A 12,947-nucleotide genomic window follows, 5' to 3' on the forward strand; every position below is an offset into this window, starting at 1 on the left:
GAGGAAGGTGAGAGCTCAGCCGAAAACTACACGGGGGGAACTTGTTAATGATCTCAAGGCAGCTGGGACCACAGTCACCAAGAAAACCATTGGAAACACATTACGCCGTAATGGATTAAAATCCTGCAGTGCCCGCAAGGTCCCCCTGCTCAAGAAGGCACATGTACAGGCCCATCTGAAGTTTGCAAATGAACATCTGGATGATTCTGAGAGTGATTGGAAGAAGGTGCTGTGGTCAGATGAGACTAAAATTGAGCTCTTTGGCATTAACTCAACTCGCCGTGTTTGGAGGAAGAGAAATGCTGCCTATGACCCAAAGAACACCGTCCCCACTGTCAAGCATGGAGGTGGAACATTATGTTTTGGGGGTGTTTCTCTGCTAAGGGCACAGGACTACTTCACCGCATCAATGGGAGAATGGATGGAGCCATGTACCGTCAAATCCTGAGTGACAACCTCATTCCCTCCACCAGGACATTAAAAATGGTTTGTGGCTGGGTCTTCCAGCACAAAAATTACCCGAAACATACAGCCAAGGCAACAAAGGAATGGCTCAAAAAGAAGCACATTAAGGTCATGGAGTGGCCTAGCCAGTCTCCAGACCTTAATCCCATCGAAAACTTATGGAGGGAGCTGAAGATCCGAGTTGCCAAGCGACAGCCTCGAAATCTTAATGATTTACAGATGATCTGCAAAGAGGAGTGGGCCAAAATTCCATCTAACATGTGTGCAAACCTCATCATCAACTACTGAAAATGTCTGACTGCTGTGCTTGCCAACAAGGGTTTTGCCACCAAGTATTAAGTCTTGTTTGCCAAAGGGATCAAATACTTATTTCTCTGTGCACAATGCAAATAAATATATATAATTTTGACAATGTGATTTTCTTTTTTTTTTTTATATATAATCTATCTCTCACTGGTAAAATTAACCCAGCCTAAAAATTCTAGACTGTTCATGACTGACAGTGGGCAAACTTACAAAATCAGCAAGGGATCAAATACTTCTTTCCTTCACTGTATATACACACACACAGTGGCGGATTAAGTGTACCATGGGCCCTGGGCTGTTGATACAACTTGGGCCCCCCTCACACAGAGTTCACAGCAGCACAGAATCTGCACGCTCCTCTCCTGAAATACTCTGTGCTGCTGTGAACTCTGCTCTTACCATTACGTGGTGACTTGCCAATCATTTGAAGGTGTTATTGAGGACAGGAGTGGAGGAGTGGTAACAGACTGAGCTACGTAATGGTAAGAGCAGAGTTTACAGCAGCACTGAATCTGCACGCTCATCTCCTGAAATACTCTGTGCTGCCTTAAACTCTGTGGACAGGTCAGGATCCTGTTTTTTTTTAAATGCTGCACTGTAGCGCAGCCTTATATAATGGATTGAGCGGGTTCCCCAGCAGCATTTAAAAGAAACAGGATCCTGACCTGTCCACAGAGTTTAAGGCAGCACAGAGTATTTCAGGAGAGGAGCCTGTGATTGGCTGCAGAGGCCGCTGCAGCCTGTGATTGGTTGCAGAGGCCGCTGCAGCCTGTGATTGGCTGCAGAGGCCGTCACGTGGGATGAAGCGTCATCCCTGGAGGCCGGCCTTCTGACGTCATCCTGACGTGCGTGACCGCCACTACAGCCTGTGATTGGCTGCAGCGGTGACATGGATGACACGTCACCGCTGGAGGCCGGACAGGAGGAATGTAAGTATGAACGTATTTTTTTTATTACATTAAAATTTTATTTTCCGTGCGCCGAGCATGTACTGTCAAGGTTGTTGAAAGAGTTAGTGCAGCCCATTAACTCTATCAGCACCCTGGACAGTACCATGCTCGGCGCACGGAAATTACAGGTTCGGTCCGAAACAAACTTTTTCGTGAAATTCGGCGAACTAGCCGAACCGAACTTTTCAGAAGTTCGCTCATCTCTAGTCATAATGATGGCGGCTGCGCGAAAATCTCGCAGCCGCGCATCATACACTGATGACACATGGAGCCGTTAAGTGCCTTTTGCGTACGGAAAACGCCGCAGTTTTTGCGTGAGCAAAACGCACACGCTCGTGTAAATGAGGCCTAAAGGGTAAGTCAATTTTTAACAAACTTCTAACATGTCATAGTGACATGTCAGAACTTTTGATGGGTGGGGGTCCGGGTGCGGAGACTAAGCGGCAGAAGCGCTCATGTGAGCAAAGAGCCACTTCATTTCTGTTTGGCTTTTTCCGGAAAGCCAAAGTAGCGGCGTACGGGCTCATTGACTTTCTATGAGCCCGTACATAAGCTGCTCAGCTTTCCGGAAACAGAAACCAAGTGGCTCAGCGCTCACACGAGTGCTTCCGACGCTTAGTTTTAGTGATCAGAGGGAGTCGGCGAGAGACACTGCTTCCGTAACCATCATTCAGTTTTATGGGACTTACGGATGGTGGATATGTCATACATTTTTCTTATGGGAAAACTGAGGGCTGTATGGGGGGATTATATTGCAAGGGGAGGTGAGTTTGTCTGACTTCTGGGGGCTCTATAGGGAGGTCTGAGTGTCTGATTCTGACATCTCTGTGGGGGGGGGTAGCCCCCCCCCCATAGAGCCCGTCGCTCAGACCCCCCTATACAGCCCCCAGAAGTCAGACAATTTGACTTACCCTTGTAATATATTAGTAACTAGTGAGGGCTCTATGGGAAGGGGGGATTATACTGAATGGGGGAGGGGGGTTCTAACCATCTAAGTGACTCCAGAGGACTCCATGAAGGGGGGAATAACCTCCCATCCCATCCCCCATAGAGCCCTCAGTATTTCAGTATTTATTATACAGCAGTGAGATTTGAGCGTGTATCTCACTGCTGAGTGTCTATGGAGGGAAATTATTGTCCCCCCATAGAGTCCTCTGCAGTGACTTACACGCTCAAACCCCCCCTGCTGTATAATAAATACTGAAATCCTGAGAGCTCTATGGGGGATGGGATGGGGGGTTATTCCCCCCTTCATGGAGTCCTCTGGAGTCACTTAGATGTAAATTAAGATCGAGACGAACATGAACACTAACCTCCTCGTTGCTCGACCACCGCCCTTCTCGTCTGTTCCTCACTGGCGGTACGTGAAGCGTCAGAGGGGCGTGTTCTACCACAGCTAGCAGACGCACGTCTGCTAGTCCTATCCAGCAATTGATATCCATCCCCCTCCTCCTCATCAGCACTGTGCTGCCCTCTGCTGCAGTCCGCCCGCCCCTCCCTCTCAACGGCCATTAGCGGCGCTTCTTGTGAACGGCCATTAGTGAGTCCGACCTTAAGCGATTTAAAATGATGTGCGTTTCGGGTTGCGATGGGCCCCCTAAAAGCTTGGGCCCCGGGCGGCCGCTCGAAACGCCTATATTATAATCCGCCACTGCACACACACACATACACATATACACACACACACATATATATATATATATACACACACACACATATATATGTAGGAGTTCATTCTTATGTGTGTGAATGCTCATGCATACGTGTGTCTATATGTATGTGAATGCTTGTAAGTGCGTATATGCGCATGAATGAATGGACGTATATGTGTATCAGTATATATATATATATATATATATATATATACACACACACACACATACATACACAAACACACACGTTTGTGGGAGTGCATTCGTATGTGCATGCTCATACAAGTGTCTATATATTCATGGGCGTTTGTATGTGCGTACATTCGCATGAATGTATGTAAGCATATATACAGTATATATTTGTGAGTGCAGTCATATATGTGTGTGTATATATTCATGAATGTGTTTGCAGAAATGCATGTATAAATGGATATTTTTTTTTGTATGTATGCGTGCGAATTCATGTGCGTATGTATTTGTCTAGGTATATGTCATACACATAGCAACTTTTTTCTAGAACTATTTCTTCCTTTTTCCATCATCTAATTTATGCAATAAATATGGGACATCCCAATAACTCTGCATCTTCCAACAATGGTGATGGCCAAAGAACATCAGGAGCAAGAGGGGGGGCTGGGAACGAGAAACGACAGAGCAGACAAGACTTTCATACAGACTGGTTATAAAAAGGTTCTCAATTGCTTGGCAACAAATCAAAGTGTCTGGTAGACGACCATTTGCAGTGTTTAAGTTACATAAAACAGCATAGGATATAAGGAGCGATTGCTGCAGTCTCAAAGTCCCTTCAACAACGTGACAACCGCGGCTCTAGACACGTCAAAAACACCAGTGAAATGTTGGCGTTGATGTCTTTTACAAAGAAATTTTAGAAAGGGGGAATGGGAGGGATGGGGCAGGACCAGGTAAGAGCTTTTCTTCTTAAAGATCTGAAGTCTTGATTCGTATGCTGATCGCGAAGCTCTTTGAACCCGACTTATGGGAACACAGCAGGATTAGATAGAGAGAACCTGAAGATCTATCCCACCGCAGAATTAATTATTGCCTTATCAGCTGGAGGGGCAGAAATCTATTATTCTTCACTACAGACATACGAGACATCACGGGGAGAGGGGGAGAGGGGGAGAGAGGAAGACAGTGGCCATTGATGTCACCGCTTGCTGCCGAACTGAAGAGGATTACATGACAAGAGGAAAAACAAAAAAGAAATATAGTATTACAGAGTTCCTGTTGAAATCAAAAGGCTGTCCATGTAATGTCGGGTCCTACAGAGCGAGAGAGTCTTTGTAGCCACTCACCACTTTGGCGAACGGTCCGGGAACCTGGGCCCCACCTCTTAACTGAAAATTCCCTACCAAGATAATTAAAAATAAATTTTCTAAACTGGATATCCTGAGGCCTCTTGCATTGGTCCCAACAGGACAAAGGAAATATAGTTTATATGACTTCCGTTTCTACCAAGGAGTGTGGTCATGGAACTTCGAGGCACAATTTAAGAGGGTTTATCAAAACCGATGCAAGAGAACAGTGGAGACATTGGCAAAGGCAAACAATTAGCTTGTTTTTTTTTTTTTTAGAGGTCCTGCAGGGATCGGCACAGGAAGTGATCACTACATTCAAGAAACTGCTGATTGGCTGCTAAATGTAAGTTCCAGTTAGCAGATCAGGGAGCAGTGCAGGACTATCGGGGAGATGTTTGATGCATTTGTAGGAGCAGTTCTTTAGTGGTAACTTCTCTGTGGGCTGTTACTTTATGGCCAGTGCTATATAAACAATAAGAAGGTGTAGCGAGTATAAGGCTTACACCTGAATGCTGCTATGCAAAAACAGTCACCAGTATTACGGATCTCAAAAATTCAGGTAACCTATCCTCCATGCTATACAGAAATATAGCAGTGCAGAAATTGTTGAACCGAGCCAAGTCTCTGGATTAAGATTTTGCAATATATTTACCGGCAATTCTACGGTAAACCACGGGTAGCACCATCGGCTGTACCAAATGTCAAACTCAGCCATGCTAGATACATTGTGCTCACCAGAGTCATAGCTAGGCTTTACATCAACCAAATAGTAAATTCACTGCCCTTTATATAGAGATACCCTGGTCAATGCACAGTGGCTTGTTGGCACACCCCCGGGCACATGCCCCCATTATCTACACCACTGGAGAGGACAACATACATATTGACCAGATTCGAGCCTATCCATATAACATTTTCGAACCCTTCACCTTGATGGATCTCCTTACACACGCACCCAATGGCCTTGCTATAAGACCAGTTCAGTCTTCGGAAACCAGACAATGCACTCAAGGGCGAGGAACTAGCATAAATGAGAATGAATCATTCCCATAAGGAGCATGGCTGGTAGGTATTATCTGCCGCTGACATCTGATTACTCTTCTACAACTTGCAAAATTATGCGGGGACACTGGGGCCTAATATAGAAGTGGTTAATGCGGAATATATTAGGAGAACAGTGAAACAAATATTACAGAGTGGGTTTAAAATTTCACTGGTAAATCCAGTTTAATATGTCTAATCTAGTCGCTGACTTATTACATTTTCATGTACATTCATCAGCAATGTGTATTGTTAGGAAGATATTAATACTGGAAAAAAAAATTATCACTGTCAAAGATGATTATAAAGTCTGCTAACCACTGGAACAATATGCCAGAGCAGACTGAACAAGAAGTCATTAGCATGTAATAAAGGAGCTTTCATAGAGCCAATACATCAGGTCTGCACAGTGCCATCCCCAGACCCATCACCCGAGGGCTTCTACTGTTAGAATTGAGCAATGGTTCTGTGTATGTTCTTGCGAAATTGAGAAATTGGGTCAGGTTGCATTGTGTAACAATACTCACCAGGGGCCACAAGGGAATTGGGGCCCAGGCAGAATAATATGTATATAGTGTAGCCCAGTTGAAAACTTCCCCCCGGTCCCTACATGTATCCATTGCCACATCAAGCCCTGGCACTTACAGGTCCTTCTCAATTAATTAGAAGACCAAAAAGTTAATTTATTTCAGTAATTCAATTAAAAAAGTGTCTCATATTTCTATAGATTCATTACACACAGATGGATCTATTTCCAGCATTTTTTTCTTTTAATGTTGATGATTATAGCTAACAGTTCATGAAAACCCAAAATTTAGTGTCTCAGAAAATTAGATTATACCAGCCCAATTTCAAAAATGATTTTTAATACTGAAATTTTGTCCTATTGAAAAGCATGTACAGTCTATGCCCTCAATACTTAGTCGGGGGCTCAGACTCTGCATGAATGACTGCATCAATTCGGCGTGGCATGGAGGTGATCAGCCTGTGGCACTGCTGAGGTGGTATGAATGCGGCGTGGCATGGAACCGATCAGCCTGTGGCACTGCCGAGGTGGCATCAATTCGGCGTGGCATGGAGACGATCAGCCTGTGGCACTGCTGAGGTGGTATCAATGCAGCGTGGCATGGAGGCGATCAGCCTGTGGCAATGCTGAGGTGGTATCAATGCGGCGTGGTATGGAGGTGATTAGCCTGTGGCACTGCTGAGGTGATATCAATGCGGCGTGGCATGGAGGCGATCAGCCTGTGGCACTGCTGAGGTGGTATCACTGCAGCGTAGCATGGAAGCGATCAGCCTGTGGCACTGCTGAGGTGGGATCAATGCGGCGTGGCATGGAGGTGATCAGCCTGTGGCACTGATGAGGTGTTATGGAAACCCATGTTGCTTTGATAGCGGCCTTCAGCTCGTCTGCATTGTTGGGTCTGGTGTCTCATCTTCCTCTTGACAATACCCTATAGATTCTCTATGGGGTTTAGGTCAGGTGAGTTTTCTGGCCAATCAAGTGCAGTGATACTGTGGTTATTACACCAGGTATTGGTACTTTTGCCAGTGTGGGCAGGTGCCAAGTCCTGCTGGAAAATGAAATCAGCATCTCCATAAAGCTTGTCAGCAGAGGGAAGCATGAAGCGCTCTAAAATGTCCTGCTAGACGGCCGCAGTGACTCTGGACTTGATATAACACAGTGGACCAACACCAGCAGATGACACGGCCCCCAAACCATCACTGACTGTGGAAACTTCACACTGGAATGCAAGACACTTGGACTGACGCCTCTCCACTCTTCCTCCAGACTCTGGGACCGAGATTTTCAAATGAAATGCAAAATTTAATTTCATCTGAAAACCGGACTTTGGACACTTAGCCCAGGTAAGACGCTTCTGACGTGGTCTCTGGGTCATGAGTGGCTTGACACAAGGAATGCGACAGTTGTAGCCCATGTCTTGGATACATCTGTGTGCGGTGGCTCTTGAAGCATTAACTCCAGTCACAGTCCACTCCTCGTGAATCTCCCCCAGATTCTTGAATGGCCTTTTCTTGACAATACCCAAGGCTGCGGTTATCCCTGTTGCTTCTGCACCTTTTTTACCACACTTTTTCCTTCCTCTCAATATACATTAATATGCTTGGATACAGCACTCTGAACAACCAGCTTCTTTAGCAATGTCCTCTTGTGGCTTCCGCTCCTTGTGGAGGGTGTCAATGAATCTTCTGGATAACTGTCAAGTCCGCAGTTTTCCGCATGATTGTGTAGCCTACTGAACCAGACTGTTGGGCCATTTAAAGGCTTAGGAAACCTTTGCAGGTGTTTTGTGATGACTAGCTGATTAGAGTGTCGCACCATGAGGCTACAAACTTTTACCCAATATTCTAATTTTCTGAGAGACTAAATTTCGTGTTTTTATTAACGGTTAGTCATAATCATCAACATTAAGAGAAAAAAAATGCTGGAAATAGATCACTCTGTGTGTAATGAATCTATATAATATAGGAGTTTCACTTTTTGAATTGAATTACTGAAATAAATAAACTTTCTGATATTCAAATTCTTCATAAAGGACCTGCAAGGCCTGTGCAGCAGTGCATACAACTGCCCGGCACAGGCCTCGTATGTCGAGGTCTTATGTGGCAGGAGGGCCTATTGTGCCAGGCCCAAAAAACAATAGAAGCCAAGAGGGTCAAGTAAATGTTTTTTGTCCAATTTAGGGGTCCGGGAGGGGTCTATGCTAAGGAAGGGGAGTTGAAAAGTATGGCATGGTGCCCAGCCTGCTGCACTTACACCAGTGCTAATAAGCTATGGGGTGATTGGAGGGTGGTGCTAGAATTTTGTGACTCAGCCATAGTGTGTGGGGCGTGGCTTTACGTTGAGTGGGTGTTGCTTTGTTTTTCCTCAGCAGGAGATGTCATAGTCCAGCTTGCCAGGATTTTGCTTGAAAGAGGTCAGCAATGGGTGCAAGACAGATGGTGTAGAGTGAGGCTTGTATATGGCATCAGTGGCATAACTTGAAGCTTCTGGGCCCCAACGCAAGATCTAAAACATGGACACCCACCTACCATGTGCTATTTATAATACTGGTGTCTTCATATGTATCAGAGGGGCATTTGGACCCTATCCGGCCCAGGTTCGAGTGCTATCTCTGACACTCTATAGCTACGCCCAAGTTTGGCAACTATTTTTATTTACGAGTGCCATATATGTGGCATGTAACCAATATGTACATGGGATGTGTTGAGATGGGATGTGATTTGCTTAGGTTCCACCATCAAAAGGTCAAATAGACAATAATAAAACAAGGAATTGTCACTGGTTAGGGGCCCACATAGTTCAGTGGCACATCCCAGGCTGTAAGCACAAACCCTATATCTGGTAGAAAACCCATAGAGACGGGGCCCCTGCTCAGATGGACCCATCCACTTTCTTCATGGGAGATGTAAACCTCCACAAGGATCGGCCAATACAAGGGGACTGAAAAATGAACAAACAAGAGAATGGAAGAAACCTATGTAACGGTCATGTTACCCTACTTTCCTACAAAAGAGAAGAACTAGAGGTAAACATTCACTATGCCCTTCTGTCCTTGTTTACCACATGTACCACAGCGAACAGACATGAATTGGGTCATAAAACAACCATTTATGGTCCTCAATACAGAGGTGGCCAAAGTGAAAGCTACGGGAGGCTCTGTTCTTGGGCTGGGTGGTGGTGCCAATGACATAATCCATACTTAATGTGAGGTCGTACACTCTTTTTAAGGGGCCAGTGCCTTTAAGAGGACACAAATTGGCCATGTACATATGTATATTTTACCTGGATTCTTACCACAAAACAAACATTCAGTTCCTCTCTTTGGTTCCTCACTGTTACAATTCATTTTTTGTATACAAATCATTTCATGTTCCCGGGTTTTGATAGTATTTAGATCCGTGCTATATCTTTAAGAAGCGAATATTGCTCAATTTTACCAAACTGACCGGTTCCAAATTCATCTTTCTTTTTATGTTGTGTGTTAACGCGGCTGCAGTTAGTTTGAAATTAAAGCAGTGATTCCCACCACATGTTCTGCCGCTGCCAGATAATATTACGGCTTCAAAGCTCAACACAAGCTTCTTTGAAGTGTCTTGTGCTAGCAACCGCTCCTGAAAGAATTTAACAATGTAAATGTACCCAGAGGGAAGACGTGGAGGATCTTAAACCTTCTATCACTATTTATTTTTCCATTTTTTTTTCTCTCACCTGTATTAACTATTTGTAACTGAATATTCATCAATAGAACATATAATTCTTATGTTACCATAAAGTTTTATGTCAGGTTTAATACCGTTATGTAGGTATCACACCACCTGCTGTGCCAGGCTGCATACTACTCCGCTGGATACTGTGTATGAGGTCTAGAATTCAGAGGGCTTCATCACTTGAATGCAGTGACACCGAGGGCAGTATTATAGAAGTTATATTCTTGTATATAGGGGGCAGTATTGTATATAGGGGGCAATATTATAGTAGTTATATTCTTGTACATAGGGGGCAGTATTATAGTAGTTATATTCTTGTATATAAGAGCAGTATTATAGTAGTTATATTCTTGTATATAGGGGGCAGTATTATAGTAGTTATATTCTTGTATATAAGAGCAGTATTATAGTAGTTATATTCTTGCATATAGGGGCAGTATTATAGTCGTTCTATGCTTGCATATAGGGGTAGTATTATAGTAGTTATATTCTTGTATATAGGGGGCAGTATTATAGTAGATATATTCTTGTACATAGAGGGCAGTATTATAGTAGTTATATTCTTGTACATAGAGGGCAGTATTATAGTAGTTATATTCTTGTATATAAGGGCAGTATTATAGTAGTTATATTCTTGTATATAAGGGCAGTATTATAGTAGTTATATTCTTGTATATAGGGGCAGTATTATAGTAGTTATATTCTTGTATATAGGAGGCAGTATTATAGTAGTTATATTCTTGTATATAGGGGGCAGTATTATAGTAGTTATATTCTTGTACATAGAGGGCAGTATTATAGTAGTTATATTCTTGTATATAAGGGCAGTATTATAGTAGTTATATTCTTGTATATAAGGGCAGTATTATAGTAGTTATATTCTTGTATATAGGGGGCAGTATTATAGTAGTTATATTCTTGTATATAGGGGCAGTATTATAGTAGTTATATTCTTGTATATAGGGGGCAGTATTATAGTAGTTATATTCTTGTATATAGGGGCAGTATTCTAGTAGTTATATTCTTGTATATAGGGGCAGTAATATAGTAGTTATATTCTTGTATATAGGAGCAGTATTATAGTAGATATATTCTTGTATATAGGGGGCAGTATTATAGTAGTTATATTCTTGTATATAGGGGGCAGTATTATAGTAGTTATATTCTTGTATATAGGGGGCAGTATTATAGTAGTTATATTCTTGTATATAGGGGCAGTATTATAGTAGTTATATTCTTGTATATAGGGGGCAGTATTATAGTAGTTATATTCTTGTATATAGGGGCAGTATTATAGTAGTTATATTCTTGTATATAGGGGGCAGTATTATAGTAACTATATTCTTGTATATAGGAGGCAGTGTTATAGTTGTTATATGCTTGCATATAGGGGTAGTATTATAGTAGTTATATTCTTGTATATAGGGGCAGTATTATAGTAGTTATATTCTTGTATACAGGGGGCAGTATTATAGTAGTTATATTCTTGCACATAGGGGGCAGTATTATAGTAGTTATTTTTGCCTATAGTGTCTATTCACACAATTAATACTCATTCTGTGTTCAACTAAGCTATTCAGTGGTTAATGGGATAGAAGGATCTCAGACATGAACACGGCTAGCAGCAGGGCCCAGCAATGATACCGTCACACTTTCCAATGATCTTGCATCCACTGATATAATAACCCGCACAGTAGTTGATCTTGACTGAGCGTATTCCCACATAATTACACCAACAGCTGAGACAAGGTGCACCAATTTTATGTGATTGTTTTACCATTCCATTAATGGCGCCCATAAACGTATCAGATTCTCCATAAATTCATAATATCCCAGATTAAATAAACCCATAAACACGTCATGTGTCCGCTTCACCATACACTGCACAATCTGGCTGCGCTGATAAGGTGTCAGCCTCAATATAATGCACCATGCAGTACGTATGTAATTAATCAGGTTTATCACCTATGTAAAAAAGACATTCGAAGAGGACATTGAACTTAATTTAATTAGGTTTCTTTTTCTTAAGCTACTCCATTGTTTCTGCTCAAGCAGATATCAAGTAAACTTAAAAACCCTCAAGTAAGTAGCCTGTGGCATTAAATAGTTGACCATATGAGGCTAACCTAAGTTGGGGCCCCTCTTCAATTGGGCCCAATATATGGTTCTTGCCTCTTTGCCATCTCAAATATATTTAGGCGGATTCCTTTTCGGAGCATGAACTTATAACACCAAAACATTTTTGGAAGTTGGTCTGCAATACAAAAACATTACAAATTACCTCGCCAATTGTATTTGGTCCTGCTTTATTATTAGACCCTTTTCACTAGTTTCAGCTTATGAATTATGATGTGTTTATGGAAGGGATTGGTACAAGAAACTGTAAGGAATATAAATTATGCTTTGTGTTATCACCTAACGTGAGGATTTTTTCCATCTTTTTGGTAGTGTCTGTTTTTCAGCACCATGGACAAGGAATAGCAGGAGATGGAGCTGCAAATGCTGACTAAGAAAGCAAGATGGATGGTAATCACATAAAACTCTGGACCAAATAGTTAAAGCCTCCTGCTCCTATGATCTCTGGCACTAATGAAGGTTGTAGTACCAGTGTGTGTATAGTTTCAGAGAAAGCGTTTACCTGAAAGGAATATTTTACATGTAGGACCTAGTCTTGGTTCTCTGGGTCTTGGTACTCTGCTGGCCCTAGGACTTAAATGCATGGAGGTTCTCCAGAAACTAAATATTCGGTTAATATTGGTGGAACCAAGGCAGAAAAATGTGGTGGATTGAGTAGCTAGCCAAAGCCAGGAAAGTCTTGTAGTCATCAAGCTGGGTCAGAATAAATCAATCGAAGGCACCACCAAAAGATACAGCATAAACTAATTAAAAACTACCCCAAATGGAGAAGTATGGAAGCTAAAATGTAGTACATAGGGCATGCACTAATAAGCAAAGTCAAAATAACGGAGGTCAGGGAAACA

The sequence above is a fragment of the Rhinoderma darwinii genome, chromosome 13, assembly GCF_050947455.1.
Source record: "Rhinoderma darwinii isolate aRhiDar2 chromosome 13, aRhiDar2.hap1, whole genome shotgun sequence".
Lineage (NCBI taxonomy): Eukaryota > Metazoa > Chordata > Amphibia > Anura > Rhinodermatidae > Rhinoderma > Rhinoderma darwinii.